We start from the raw sequence: 14,158 nt of genomic DNA on the forward strand, positions 1-14,158 counted from the left end.
AAAATTTTAATTAATTAAATAATTATATTTTTATTTAATTAATAATTTATATTAATTATTTAATTATATTTCTATTTAATTTGGTCGAAAAGTTTAATTTCCAACGAATTTTAATTATTATTAAATCAATTACTAAACTTATTACATAAATTAATTTTCATGTTAAATTCTGTGACAAATAAACAAATCAACCTCCATTATTATTTAGAGAAATGTTAGAAAGCTATTGTAATTTATTATTTTTTATCATTACTTAATTATTGGCTCAATTCTTTTAATTTAATCTTTTTAATCTAATAATCTAAGAACATACTTTATCCCAAATTTTTAGACATTAATAACTATGTGATGGTCAAAAATAATAAATTCTGATTGTTTTTTAGTATTTTTTATTAAATAATAAACATTTGAATATCTATATAGAACAAATAATTTAATATAAAAATTAATTTCTTTTAACAAAATAAAAGTTTAAACAATGATTTGATAATTAAAATTATTAAAAAACTAAAATAATGTTTCATACAAATTTCCTTAAATATCGATCCAGTCATAAATTAATTAGCAATAACTTACTATGATTAAGACTAGTAATTTTATTCAATCTAAGGCATGATGACGAATAATTTTGCATCCCAAATAAAATCAATTTAATAAAATTTTGTTGAATCAAAGATTATGTTTCAGTAAGGTGAACTTGTTCTATCTATGGTCATCAACATGAACAATATTTACTTGTTTTGTTTTCATCAAAGGCAAGTTTTTAATTTTTTTTGTTATTAGAATCTCTTCCACTGCTAAGTAAAATAGATACCTTGGCCATAATGGTAATGAATTAGTCATGATATTAATGAATAGTAAAAAATTTATAATAGCAATAAATGACATTATAATAATCAGATAAAAATCCGTACGATACGCATAAAAAAAATTATAATATAAATTTAAAAGTGTTATATTATTTATAAATTAATATTAAATTTAAAAATATTGTACAAAGTATTAATTTTGTGATTTGTATATAATTCAATATAGTTATTTAATTAGAAGAGAATATAAAGTGAAATATTATGTATTTTAAAAACAATATATATAGGTATTTAATATTATAATTGTACAAAGTTACATATTTATTTTTTGTTTTTATTTTTATATTATTTGTAGTTAATAGATTTATTAATTTTTTTATGTGATATTTGTTTTATTTTTTTATTTTTTTCTTCCTATCAAAGTTGTTTGTTTGTTCTTTCTCTCGTATGTTTTTGTAGAAATTAGATTTTTTAAAATATTAACTTGTTTGAGTTTTGTATTATATATTCTTTTTATTTTATCTTTGTATATAAATTTTTCATTTGAAGATATCTTTTAGATTTTTTATATTTTTTCTTTTGTAGTATCTTTGATTAATATGAGATTTTCGTCTAAAATTATTAGTATTTGTGTTAGTTTTTATACTTTTTTTTTTAGAAATAGAAACTTTATTTAAATAAATAATATAAATAATATTTTGAATAAGAGAACTTTTTTAGTATTATTTATTTTATTTATCAAAATAAAATAACGGATCTTTTTATTACATAATAAATATAAAAATAGTAACCGATCTTTTTATTTTGTAAAATGAATAAAAAATATTTCAAATAAAAACAGAAGGATTAAAAAATAAGAGTATATATCTATTTTGGTCCTCAAAGAATTTCGGACTAGACACTTTAGTCTCCAACTAAAATTAATTATTTGATTGGTCCCTAACAATTAATTCCGTTAGTCACTTAGGTCCTTAGCTCCGTCAACTCTAACGGAAGACAAAATGGTCCCTGACAACTCTAACAGGGGACAAAATGATCCCTGACAACTCTAACAAGAGACAAAATGATCCATGACCCCTTTATTCGAAAACGACACTATTCTAAAAAATATCGTTTTTGTCCCCAACGTTTGGGGTAAATCCTATTTGTGTCCCCAACATTTAAATCGTCCTATTTGTATCCCTAACATTTGTAAAAGTGATTCAATGTTATCCTGCCGTCAATTACACATCATGAACACTTTAGTTTGAGTTTTAAAAATCTCTTCTTGAAGTTAGAATACAAATATCTGTGATAGAATCGATGATCCACTCTGAAAAATAGCTCATCAATAGTTGAAACTAATTCCTACAATATTTACATAATTCACTTTTCTAGGGACACAATTGAATCTAAACACAAATAGTGGGTATAATATTAAAATCGAATACATCCAAGTGAGACCTAATTGAGAATGAATACATTCAAGTAAAAATAATTAAAAAATATAATCTGATTTGTTAGTATAATTGATAGTAGGATAACATTGAATCACTTTTATAAACGTTAACGATATAAATAGGACGATTTAAACGTTAGGGACACAAATAGGACTTACCCCAAACGTTGAGGACAAAAATGATACTTTACTCGAGTTAAACCCCAAAATGGTCCCTGAGATTGGCGTCGTGTATTAAAATCGTCCCTGAGATTTCAATTGCATCAATTACGTCCCTGAGATTGAAAAAGTGCACCATATTAGTCCCTGACCTATTTTCCATTAACGACGTGATGACATGGCATAATGACGTGGACTGTAAGTGACACGTGTCACTTCATGATTTGGCCACGTGTAATGGTATGATGATGTGGTGTCTGTGACACGTGGCATGCTGACGTGGATGACTGTGCCACGTGTCACAATGTTATTTGACCACGTGTCCGTTTGTGCCACGTGTCGCAACAGTATTCGTTCACGTGTCATCCATTATGTCATCGTTGTATATGCACTAAATTAGTCCCTTACTTTGCATTAAATGACTCATTTTAGTCTCTGAAATTGAATGTTGTGTACCAAATTAGTCCATTCACCAGTTTTTTTCTCATTTTTTTCTATAAATTCAAAATTCTCAATATTTTTGAATGCATTAATTTTAATTCTATTTTTTCACATGTTCTTCAAATAAAATTGTTTTTATAAAATATTTTTTCTCTTGCGAATACCCTAACCGCCGACTTAGAGTTGACATGAAGGCTTCTCAAGCACCTTCACTACCATCTCCGACCTCTTTCAATACTTTTATAAAATATTTTTTCCTTGCAGATACCCCTAATAACCGCTGTATTGGAGTTGACGTGAAGGCATTTCAAGCTTCCCTCATTACCATCTCCGATCTCTTTCGTCTAGACTGCAGAGGTCAAAGATGGTAGTTATGGTACTTGAAGTTCCTTCAATGTAGCTCATTTACACATAACGAAAACGTATATTTCATAAGAAAAAAAATATTTATTTTAGTCATTAATTTATTGTTAAAAACACATATTTTTGTATGAAAAAAATGTGTCTAATCAATCATATAATTATTTTTTTATAATAGCATACTTATATATTACAAAATTTACCAATGTTAAATTATTAAAAAAATTATATAATTAAAACTAAAAAGTAAAATCTTAAAAATTTTTATGAAAGTACTTGTATTTAAACGATATATGAAAAATAGAATTGAAATTAGTGTATCCAAGATATTAAAATTGTATATTTAAAAAATGTAAAAAAATTGGTGAAGGGACTAGTTTGGTGCACGACATTCAATTTCAGGAACTAAAATGAGTCATTTAATGCAAAGTGAGGGAATAATTTGGTGCATATACAACGATGACATAATGGATGACACGTGGACAAATATTGTTGCGACACGTGGCACAAACGGACACGTGGCCAAATAACATTGTGACACGTGGCACAACCATCCACGTAAGCATGCCACGTGTCACTGGTCACCACATCATCATACCATTACACGTGGCCAAATCATGAAGTGACACGTGTCACTTACAGTCCACGTCATCATGCCATGTCATCACATCGTTAATGGAAAATAGGTCAGGGACTAATATAATGCATTTTTTAATCTCAGGGACATAATTGGTACAATTGAAATTTCAAGGACGATTTTAGTGCATGACGCCAATCACAGAGACCATTTTAGGATTTAACTCTACTTTACTCACTAGTGAATTAGTAGATATAAAAATACCTTTTAATTTCTTTTATTTATTAGATATATATAATTATTACAATGCAAGATTAATAAAGATGTTAAGTATATGAATATCTTATTCTTTAATTAAGAAATTTTGGGTTTAAGTTTTGTAAATGGAAAAAAGAATATGTTTTTTATCCATATACATGTGATGAAGACTATTTTAGAAATAAAATAAAAAATATTATGGGTTATCAGAGTTTATTATCTTGGTATTATTTAGTTATCAACTCAATTTTTTAGTTTAATACTCTAACAATATATTTTATCTCATATTTTTAAATATTTATAACTAATTAATAAATAATAAACTCTAATGAGTACTTTTTATAAAAAAATATTAAATCTATCTTTTTCTAATTTCTTTTATTATATCAGATAATACTTTTTATATTATTAAAAATATTATTTGGTTGAATGTCACTTTTCAATTTTATCGATATGATTACTTATTTTTTTTAATCTCAAAACCAAAAATTTTATTTATAATCTATTATATATAATACTTGTGTAATGCTTGAAATAATAATGATAATTTTAATGGTTAATAACATTAGACTAGTCTAATGACAATTATTTTTTTAATTAGACATATATATTTTAACTATTTTCTTAATTTAAACACTAATATATATATATTTCATCACAAAATCTAAATTAAACCACTACACTAGTCTAATGATAAAATCACATCCCTATTTACCGAGGACCATTTTTTTTTCAGAAAAAGAAATCCATAAAAGACCATTAGTTCTAAGTCCTAATATAGCTAAGCTAGCTGAATCAAAAACCATTTATAAGCCATCAACGCTACAATAGTACAACCCATCAAGAAGAGGGACATAAAATTTTTCTGCAACATCCATGTACAACCGACAAAATAGGTCTATTACACACCAAATTCTAAATATTCTAGAAAGCACTTTAGTTATTTCCTCTAACATCTCAACCGTTTCTATTTTTTTATTAGTATCTGGATGGCTATTATTTATTGTATAGCAGTGTACCAGTCAAGTACACTGGCATATGTGAAAGTCTTCCAAATTGTTTATTCTGGAAAAACATATAGATAGTTGTAAATTATAATGTAAAGCTGGCAGATTTGACACATTAATGATATTATATAATTTCCCTAAATGGAAACGTCACATGTGACGCGTTATTCTTATTAGTCTGAGATTGCTTGAAAGAAGAGAAGAAAGCGCCTCTGTTCATAATTTATTTAGTGCAAAGTTCACCGACAGTTTTATAAGATTTCAAGTTTTCAACATATCTTATCCACATCTTATTAGTATGTTCTGGGCTCAATCTCAATCATAAACATCTATAATAAGTTAATAACACAACATAATACTATTAAAACAAATTGTGTGTCAATTAATTATGAAATCTACGTGGCAAATTAAATGAATTGAAGTACATATCATTAATATTTGGTGGGACCACATGATGGGTGTGGAACATTAATACGAACGGTTCCGCTACGTTACCAACAGCATATCTGCCAACTTCTGCCAATTCTTATTTATAATTATGTTTCATGAAAGTGTGTTCGTGGATGTGTCTAATAAAAATATTTTTTTTATAATATTTTCTGGATGTGTCTCTTTATATATGTATTTAAAATAGAGCTGTCAAACGAGCTAGTCCAGCCCATTTAGGCCCAGCCCATTAAGTCCATGGGTTAAACGGGCTAGCCCGTTTAAGCCCACTTTATTCGCGGGCCAGAATTTTCTAACCCAGACCGTTTATGGTCAGCCCGATGGGTTAAACGGGCCAGCCCGTTTATCATTTTATTTTATTTTTTAAAAAATATTTTGACAAAAAATACCACTTTTAGGTCAAAAACTATTAAAAAATAATATATTTTAGTTGATGGGTCAGATTTTCGGGTCGGATCGGGAGAAATATTAGCTAAAAGTGCTACTTTTTTAAAAAAAAAATGTAAAAAAAAATTAAACGGGCCACCCGTTTAGCCCGCGGGCTAGCCCGTTTAACCCGTCATTTTTGTCGGGTTAATCGGGCTCAGCCCGTTTAGCCCGATATTTAAACGGGCTGAATTTTAGAGGCAAAGCCCGCCCATTTAAACGGGTAAACGGGCTGGCCCGATGGGTTTAGCCCATTTTGACGGCCCTAATTTAAAATATATTAATTATTAGACACATCCACAAATACACTTTCATAAAACACAATTATAAATAAGAGTTAACAGAAATTAACAGATAATATGTTGGTACCTATACTTTTCCTAATACGAAACGTCAGTGTGTTAATGAATTCGCATGTGGTCTTACCAATATTGTTAGTTTATACCATAAAGTTTCGTTAGTTCAATAAGATACTTTAGCCATTGAATCCATCAAAATTTATTTTCTATTCGTGTTAAGTAACATCCAAACTGACAAAAAATTGTTTTTTATATAATTACGAAAATATTTAGTAACAAAAAAATATTAAATAAAAATAGTTAAAATTTATTTTATTTAATATTTATTAATTATTGTAATAATTAATAAATATTAAATAAAATAAATTATAGTTATTTTTGGTTAATTTTATTTAATTATCAAATATTTTGAAAATGATTGATGGTGAATCATAATTCATATATAAAGGTACTGATTTTAGTCAAAATGCATGGTGAGCCCATGCTCAACTTAGAGTTTCCACTTTCCAAATAATATATAGAGTGAGACAAATCACTTTATTAATAGCAACATTTAGAAATGAATTTAGAAAATTTTAAATTGGATATTTAGAAATGAAAATGTTTGGTAACTAAAGAAAATCAGTTAAAAACAGCCATAATTTATCTTATTTAGCATTCATTAATTGTTGCGATAATCAATTAATACTAAATAAAGCAAATTTTGGCTGTTTTTTTTATAATTCGACGACTCTGAAAATGCATTTATATCGATTAAAAACATGGCGTAAATTTACAGAATTCTAAAATTGGACAAATTTATAAATTTACTCACAACATGCCTTAATCTTTACCAAATTACAAAAAATCAATGTTACTGTTGTTTGTGCATTATGGACTATTGAACTATTATATATCATCCTTTTTTCCCTAGGTTTCGTCTATTTTATTTGTTTGTAATGCATTAATTTCCATGCTTGTTAATATTTGAACCAATACATATTTGAAGAGAGGCTCCATCATAGCCGTATCAAAAACCCAATATATATTTGAAATTTTGAACCTAATAGTGTCCAAAACAAACATAACGGAGAAAGAAAAAAGATTATGTTATTTCATTTGGAAAAGTATAGGGTACCAACATATTATCTGTCAACTTATTGCCAACAATAATTAATTATTATATTTTAAATACATATATAAAGAGACACATCCAGAAAATATATTTATAAAGACACTTCTATTAAACACAACTATAAAAAAGACATTTTTATTAGATACATCCACGAAGACACTTCTATAAAATATAATTATAAATAAGAGTTGGCAGAAGTTGGCAGAAATTGGCAGATATGCTGTTGGTAACGTAGCGGACCGATTTCATTTATAGAAGAGAATATTACTAGTACAATATAATGCACTGATTCCTTAGTTACTTTCTCAACATATTTCCTCACTTATAAAGTCTGGTATATTAACTCCTTAGCTCATGCAAAATTTAATTAAAACTTAAAAGTAATGTATGCATCACTTTTTCCCTGCGCTACTATTTTCATATGTACCTAGAACGTGTTCAATCACCTATTTTTTCATAACCGATTTCATCAATTTTGGGTTAAAACCATAGAAAACAGTATTTTTATTATTCGGACTTCGTGATGTTATATCCTCTAGTCCTTTTAATAAATAAAAATAAAACATCCCCCTAGCTTTGTTAGAAATTTAACAAAATAAATCCGAATAATTTAGTTATTGAAATTTAAATTGCATAATGACTTGTGATGTTTTAATTCATAAGTCATAAATCGCAGCATAATTTTGCGATTTTTGGACAAATTTTAGCTTTAGCAGGTGTGATCGCAGTAGGTGAGGATATTAATTCTAGTTCTCATTTTTAGTACGGTTTAAGAGTGATTTTAAAAATATTAAGTTGCTCTTATTCAATGCGATTTACATGTATATTGGTAAATTATGGTGCCTCACTGTAATTTACTCTACATAAAAACAAAATATATATGCATAAATAATATTGGATCCAAGAAATTGATTCGTTAATTATTTTTTTTTAATTTATTTAAATAAAAAATCCATAAAATTATAAGGTCTTTCATTCCTAATAATTTGAACCAATAATATTAAGAGGCCAAGGTAATTATCACTCTGACTAATCCATTAGTAAATAGTCTTTCACTTAAATATGGTCATTAATGGCTTTTTGGTAGTAAGCAATAATATTTTGTACAATGATCCAGATGATTTTATGGTTTTTGGTCATGTCAAGAGATCCAACAAAATGTTTACATTAACTTTCATTTTAATACTCCGTTAAACAAAAAGTTAGGCTACTCATTTTAGATATTTTCGAAATCCATAGCTCAATTTGGTTAAGGAGTTTGAACTTTGAACTGTGTTTTCATGGGATTCAAACTTCAATATTAAAGCAAGGAACGAAAAGCATAGGAAGCTGTTACTTGCAAACACACACATATTTATAGGGTGCACAAGGAATCTCTAATTGACAAAGAAAAAGAGTAGATATAATGAAATTAGATAATGCACTAATCTAACTTCCTGTTGAGAAAGCACAACTTTGGCTTTACACTTAATAATAGCAGCAGATACAAGGGGGCCAAACAACTTCTTGAGGTAAACATAAAAATTTTAGAAGTGTAGATGAAAGTTGCCAAGGACTAAACAAGTTAAATGCAATTTTTTTTTCTTTTTTCTTTAAGATTTATATATTCCTAATACTTTCCAATAATCCTGGGTGGAGTGGTAAAGTTTTTGCTAGATCACAAGTTCAAATATCAAAACAGCCTCTCTACTTATGGAGGAAAGTCCATAGTCAATTTATTGTAAAAAAGTAGTACAAAATTCTGTGGTCACTGTAGTTTCGGTTATTAAAGGAGAAACCTTGGTCTCCCAAATGAAAAGTAGACTAATCAATTACCTGAAGAAACACATCTGCATCAGTCTTCACCTGATTCAACTTTGACTGCAACTTTCTTAAGAATTTTCCGTGAAGGATGTACTGCACAAAACACTGTCAATTGTTTCATAATTACATGTCATTCTAACTCATATACAGCAGATCCATACCTATTTACAACAACTTCCTAGTAATCAAATCACAAGGCTTTTCTCTTTCCAACCTGTATAAGCAAACACAATCTCTTGGTCAATAATCAAACAACTATAATTCAGTAAGTCTTCACAAATTACTTAACAGCATATTGGACTGTACTTCACCTTTGGGTATTTACTTGATATACTTTAAGACTTCGGACAAACCCAAACTCAAACCGTCTATACTGATTGATTACTTTTGAAATTGAACCTTTCTAGCTTTCACACGTTCAAAAGCCGAGATGAGATTAGAGTCTGGTGTCATTCCTTTGGAAGACATTTCCTTAAACAGTGGATCAGCTTTCTCCATAGCACTATATGTTACAGTATCTGGTTGTAATCCTCTGTCAACCATTTCATCGAAGAGGCGAACAGCATCTTTAAATTTAGCCGCCCTTATTTTACTATCAATCAAAACAGTGTAAGTAACAACATCTGGAGTTATTTCCATCTGCTGCATCTCTCCCAAAATGTCCCATGTTCTTTTTAAATTTGGAGACAAGGAATGCCTTTTTAAATTTGCTTTCAAGTTCCCATCAAGTAGAACTGTATACGTAACGAAATCAGGTTTTATCCCTTCTCTCTTCATATCCTCAAAGAGTTCATGGGCCTTTTGCAAGTTGTTCATCCTACAATATGTATTTATCATAATTGTGTAAGTTATTAAATCAGGCGTAAATCCTTTCTTGATGAATAAGTGAAACAAAGAACGAGCATATTCCAATTTCCCATCTTGGTACATAGCAGCTATTGCTTTAGAATACATTATTTTGCTAAGTCCCTCGTTAAGAGGCATCACTGTGTCTAGCAGCATAATAGCTTCGCGGATGTCATCTGCCTTGCAGAGTTTATCAAGTAACTTAAAACAGGAATCTTTAGAAATATTTCCTTGGTTTGACAGATCAAGGAATAGGTCATAGGATTTTTTGATAAGGTTTGCTTCACAATAGCCATTCACCATGGCGAAATAGACTTCAATGCTCTTATCTTCCAAGCGGTTAAAATATTTCTCGGCTTCCACACCTTCTCTGCTGAACATAAACCTTCAATGATCATCTTGTGTGTAATGGAGTTTGGCTTCACACCTTGAGTCTCCATATTCTTCAAAAGCTGAATTACTACCCCAGCCAAGCCATTTCTAGACAAACCAGCGGCAATTACATTATATGTGACAATATCAGGCTTCAAACCTCTCTTTTCCATTTCTTTGAACATAGCAGAGGCTTCATCAACTTTACCCTGAAGGAAGTATCCATTTATAAGGGTTGTATAGTGCTTAATATCTAAAACCATACGCTTAGCTTTCATGTCTTCCACCATGTCCACTGCATCGTCCACTTTCTCCAACTTACACAAAGCGCTGAATACAATGTTGTAGGCCACCTCATCAAGAAATATGCCTGATTCCTTCGATTCTTTGAACATCACATCCACCTGGCTAGTATAGCCCATCTCAAGATGCACTGAAGGATGTAGCTAACAATCACACAATTCGTTTTTATACCTCTTGATTGCATGTCTTCATGTAGGACTAAAGCTTTTTGCAAATTATGACTTTTACAGTACCCATAGATCAATGCTGAAAAAACATCCTGACAAACCAGCCCCTTCTCTTCCATATCTAAAAACACTCTCTCGGCTTCATCAAACTTCATCTCACGGCAAAATCCCCAGACAACGACTATGTAAGCATAAGGGTCTACAGGGACATTCACCCTTCTACATGCTTGGAGGACTTCATATCCCGAATCGGACATCATATTGTTGCAAAGCCCCTCAATATAAGCCGTGTAACAATACGAATTAGGCCTTACCCCGGCTTCTTCCATCTCCTTGAACACATGAAATGCCTCTTCCAGTTCACACTTCTTACAGAATGCCTTTATCACAATAGCATAAGTGTAATGGTTAGGACACAAACCCAGTCTCTTGAGTTGCATATAAATTGCCAACGCCATATCAACCTTACCATCCTCAACCATCCTATTTATAAGAAAGTTACAAATAAGGATATTCGGCACAACACCGCGCCTCCTAGTTCGGAACAAGAAATAAATGGCCTCGTCAAACATTTTAAGAACAGTACAAGCTTTAACATACGCATCAATCGCTCTAAGCATGTAATTGTGATTCCCACCATTAACACCACCATCATCCAATAGTAACTCAAACAAGTCATGGATTTCAAATGAAGGGTGCTGTTTAGACTGCAATAAGATCAAGAAACACGGAATTCAACCTTCTATTCAAGCCCCAGTAGCAGAAAATCCTGATGATTGCTGCATAGGTTGAAATGTTCTCAGGGAACCCCACAAATTGTTGTTGCTCCAGTTGAGTGAAGAATGAAAATGCAAGAGAAGGATCGTTATGCAAACTTTTCACAATGTGAAAACTTTCTTCTTTCATGTTGTCGTTGGTGATATTATTGCTGCTACAATAAGATGATGACGAAGAAGAATCCTCGCTTTCACTGAAATCGGTGTGTGAAACATTGAAGTGTGCAAGTGCAGCAGTTGAAGCAAACTTGAATTTGAACTTGAAGCTGTGAGTGAACTTGGTGATGGGGAACTTGAAGCCAAGCGACATCGAAGATTAATATTGAGCAACACCAACAACAAAACTCCGTTTTGTTCTGACAACAAAAACTGTGGCAGAGAGAGAGAGAGACAAAGCACCAGGTATTTAGAGTAACTGGTTAGGGAAATCAAGCTTCCGAAAACTGGACTAGACACTAGACATCAAACCTGGCAAGAAGAAATAAATATCAAATTGCAGACTGCAAGTTAAAGATATTCTGGTATGTAGTATTAGTTCTAATACAACAATCTAACAGCAAAACTTGATCATACTCAATTGCCATAATACCATCTATAGAATGAATCAAAATTTTGTACAACCTCAATTTTTGGCTTTACAACAGAAAACGTGCTTCAATGATAATCATACAATACAAAATCTTGTGCTGAAAATAAGCTAATGCAAAATAATCCAATGATTTTTTGTTTCTTTTCTTGCCTAATGTTCCAAATATACTACTTCTTGGCTCTATTATCAATGCCTAATCCAATTTTCTTTAACAAGCATACATAGTTTAACCTTTAGAACAAGTTCAGATTCATAGGAATTGGTATAAATAAAAACTATCAGCAGCAGCAGCAACAATAGATAACTAAATTAGAAGCAACCACAACACTTATAGCAGCTACAATTCAATAATGCACTGCAAGGATTCAGCTAAGCAGAAGCAACCGCACATCATTATCAGCTAAAAGCTAAGTAGCAAAAAAGAGAAAGCAGAGCAGCATATTGGTTCAACTAATGAATCACTAGTTGAACCGCTAGAATTGGTTCCACCTAAATAAACAATATAAAATAATCAAAAACCTAGAATCAAAATATAAAATACATATCTTTACTAATATTTTAAGAAAATCAGGTCTCAAAATCTAAAAATAACTAATAAAAAGACATAAAATTAATCAATACTAATACAATAGCATCTTAATTTGACACAATAAGAATAACAATCTATGAACTATATCCAATGGTGTTTCTAATGATGTATTTGACGAAACCATCCTAAAACAATATGAAACAGCAACAATATAAATCAGCAATTATCCTAAATTCACATAACCTAATCAACCTATCCCTATCCAACAATATAAATTATAAATTCACAGCAACCCAACAACATAGCACAGCAACAAAAACAATAATAAACACCAAATCAGTAAAAGAAAAAACAGCAATCCACCATTAAACCTATATATTACACTGCCAAAAATCAATAATTTATAATCAATAAGTATAAGGAAAAGTATAGGTAACCAACAACATTTTTGAACAACTAAAATAAAAAAACATACCTGACCGGCTGAATCTGATGCAGAACGCGGGCAAAGAAGAGAGGAACCAAGCTGTCCAAGCAAAGCGAAGCAGAGACTAGCGAGGGCGAGGCAGCAGCGACGGTGAGCTACGCCCGGACGAGGGCGCGACGACGAGGACGAGAGACGCAGACCAGGTGAACCACAGACAGAGGGCGATGACGCAGACCAGGCGAGCCACTGACGGAGGGCGACGTGGCATTGACGGAGACGTGGTGAGAGCCGGGGAGACGAGGCAGAGGAGCCGGCAAAACGTGGCAGCAACCGTGCAGTTGGGGTGGCCGGTAGTTTTCTTGTGAGTGTGAGACTGAGAGAGGGCCTTTGGTATGGAGGCTTGTGAGTTTGAGAGAGTTAGGGGGCCTTCCAGCAATTAGGTTTTTTATTTATTTTTTTTTTCTTTTTAAAACTTCCAAAATCTCTTTTTGGCGCGGGGGTGATTTTTTTAACGAATCCAAACCGGCCGGTTCAAATCAGTTTCTACCGTTTTTTTTGTCCAGTCAGATACCTAAATTTAATCGGCTTAGTAACTGGTTTTTCAATTTTCCAGTCCAACAGGTTAGTTCTATCCTTCTAACAACTGTGATTGAAATTACCATATTTCATGTTAAAATTACTAAAAAAAAAAATTCATGTTAAAAACCTTTTGTCAATTTAGGTAAATATTTTTTACTAAGGAACTATGTTTGGAATTTTAAGAATTCTCAATTTCATCCATATTAAATCATTGAAAAAAAAAAGTTGAATACATACTTTAATTCGACAACAAGAGAATTTGGTTCTTGTAATTCTTTGATCTTCCTCAATCAAAACTTTTTGATGGGACTGAATCGTAACTCTTATGAAAAAAGAGTTACAGAAGCAATTTTGATATGTTGGAATCAAAATCCTAAGATCACTATTTATATTTGAGTATGACATCTGTTTCAAATAAAATAGTATCTCCGA

General features: G+C 30.7%; 1 pseudogene across 1 annotated transcript; it reads right to left on the reverse strand.

Moving 5' to 3' along the window:
* Positions 1-9,087: 9,087 nt before the first annotated feature.
* LOC107646205 (uncharacterized) lies at positions 9,088-13,544 on the reverse strand (annotated as a pseudogene). Its single transcript, XR_015886096.1, has 3 exons — positions 13,196-13,544; positions 9,450-12,070; positions 9,088-9,352 (listed from the first exon to the last, which is right to left on the reverse strand). The product of XR_015886096.1 is annotated as an uncharacterized LOC107646205 (transcript).
* Between the last annotated feature and the right edge of the window lie 614 nt (positions 13,545-14,158).

Source organism: Arachis ipaensis, chromosome B6, assembly GCF_059453495.1.
Source record: "Arachis ipaensis isolate K30076 ecotype BB chromosome B6, ASM5945349v1, whole genome shotgun sequence".
Taxonomy (NCBI): domain Eukaryota; kingdom Viridiplantae; phylum Streptophyta; class Magnoliopsida; order Fabales; family Fabaceae; genus Arachis; species Arachis ipaensis.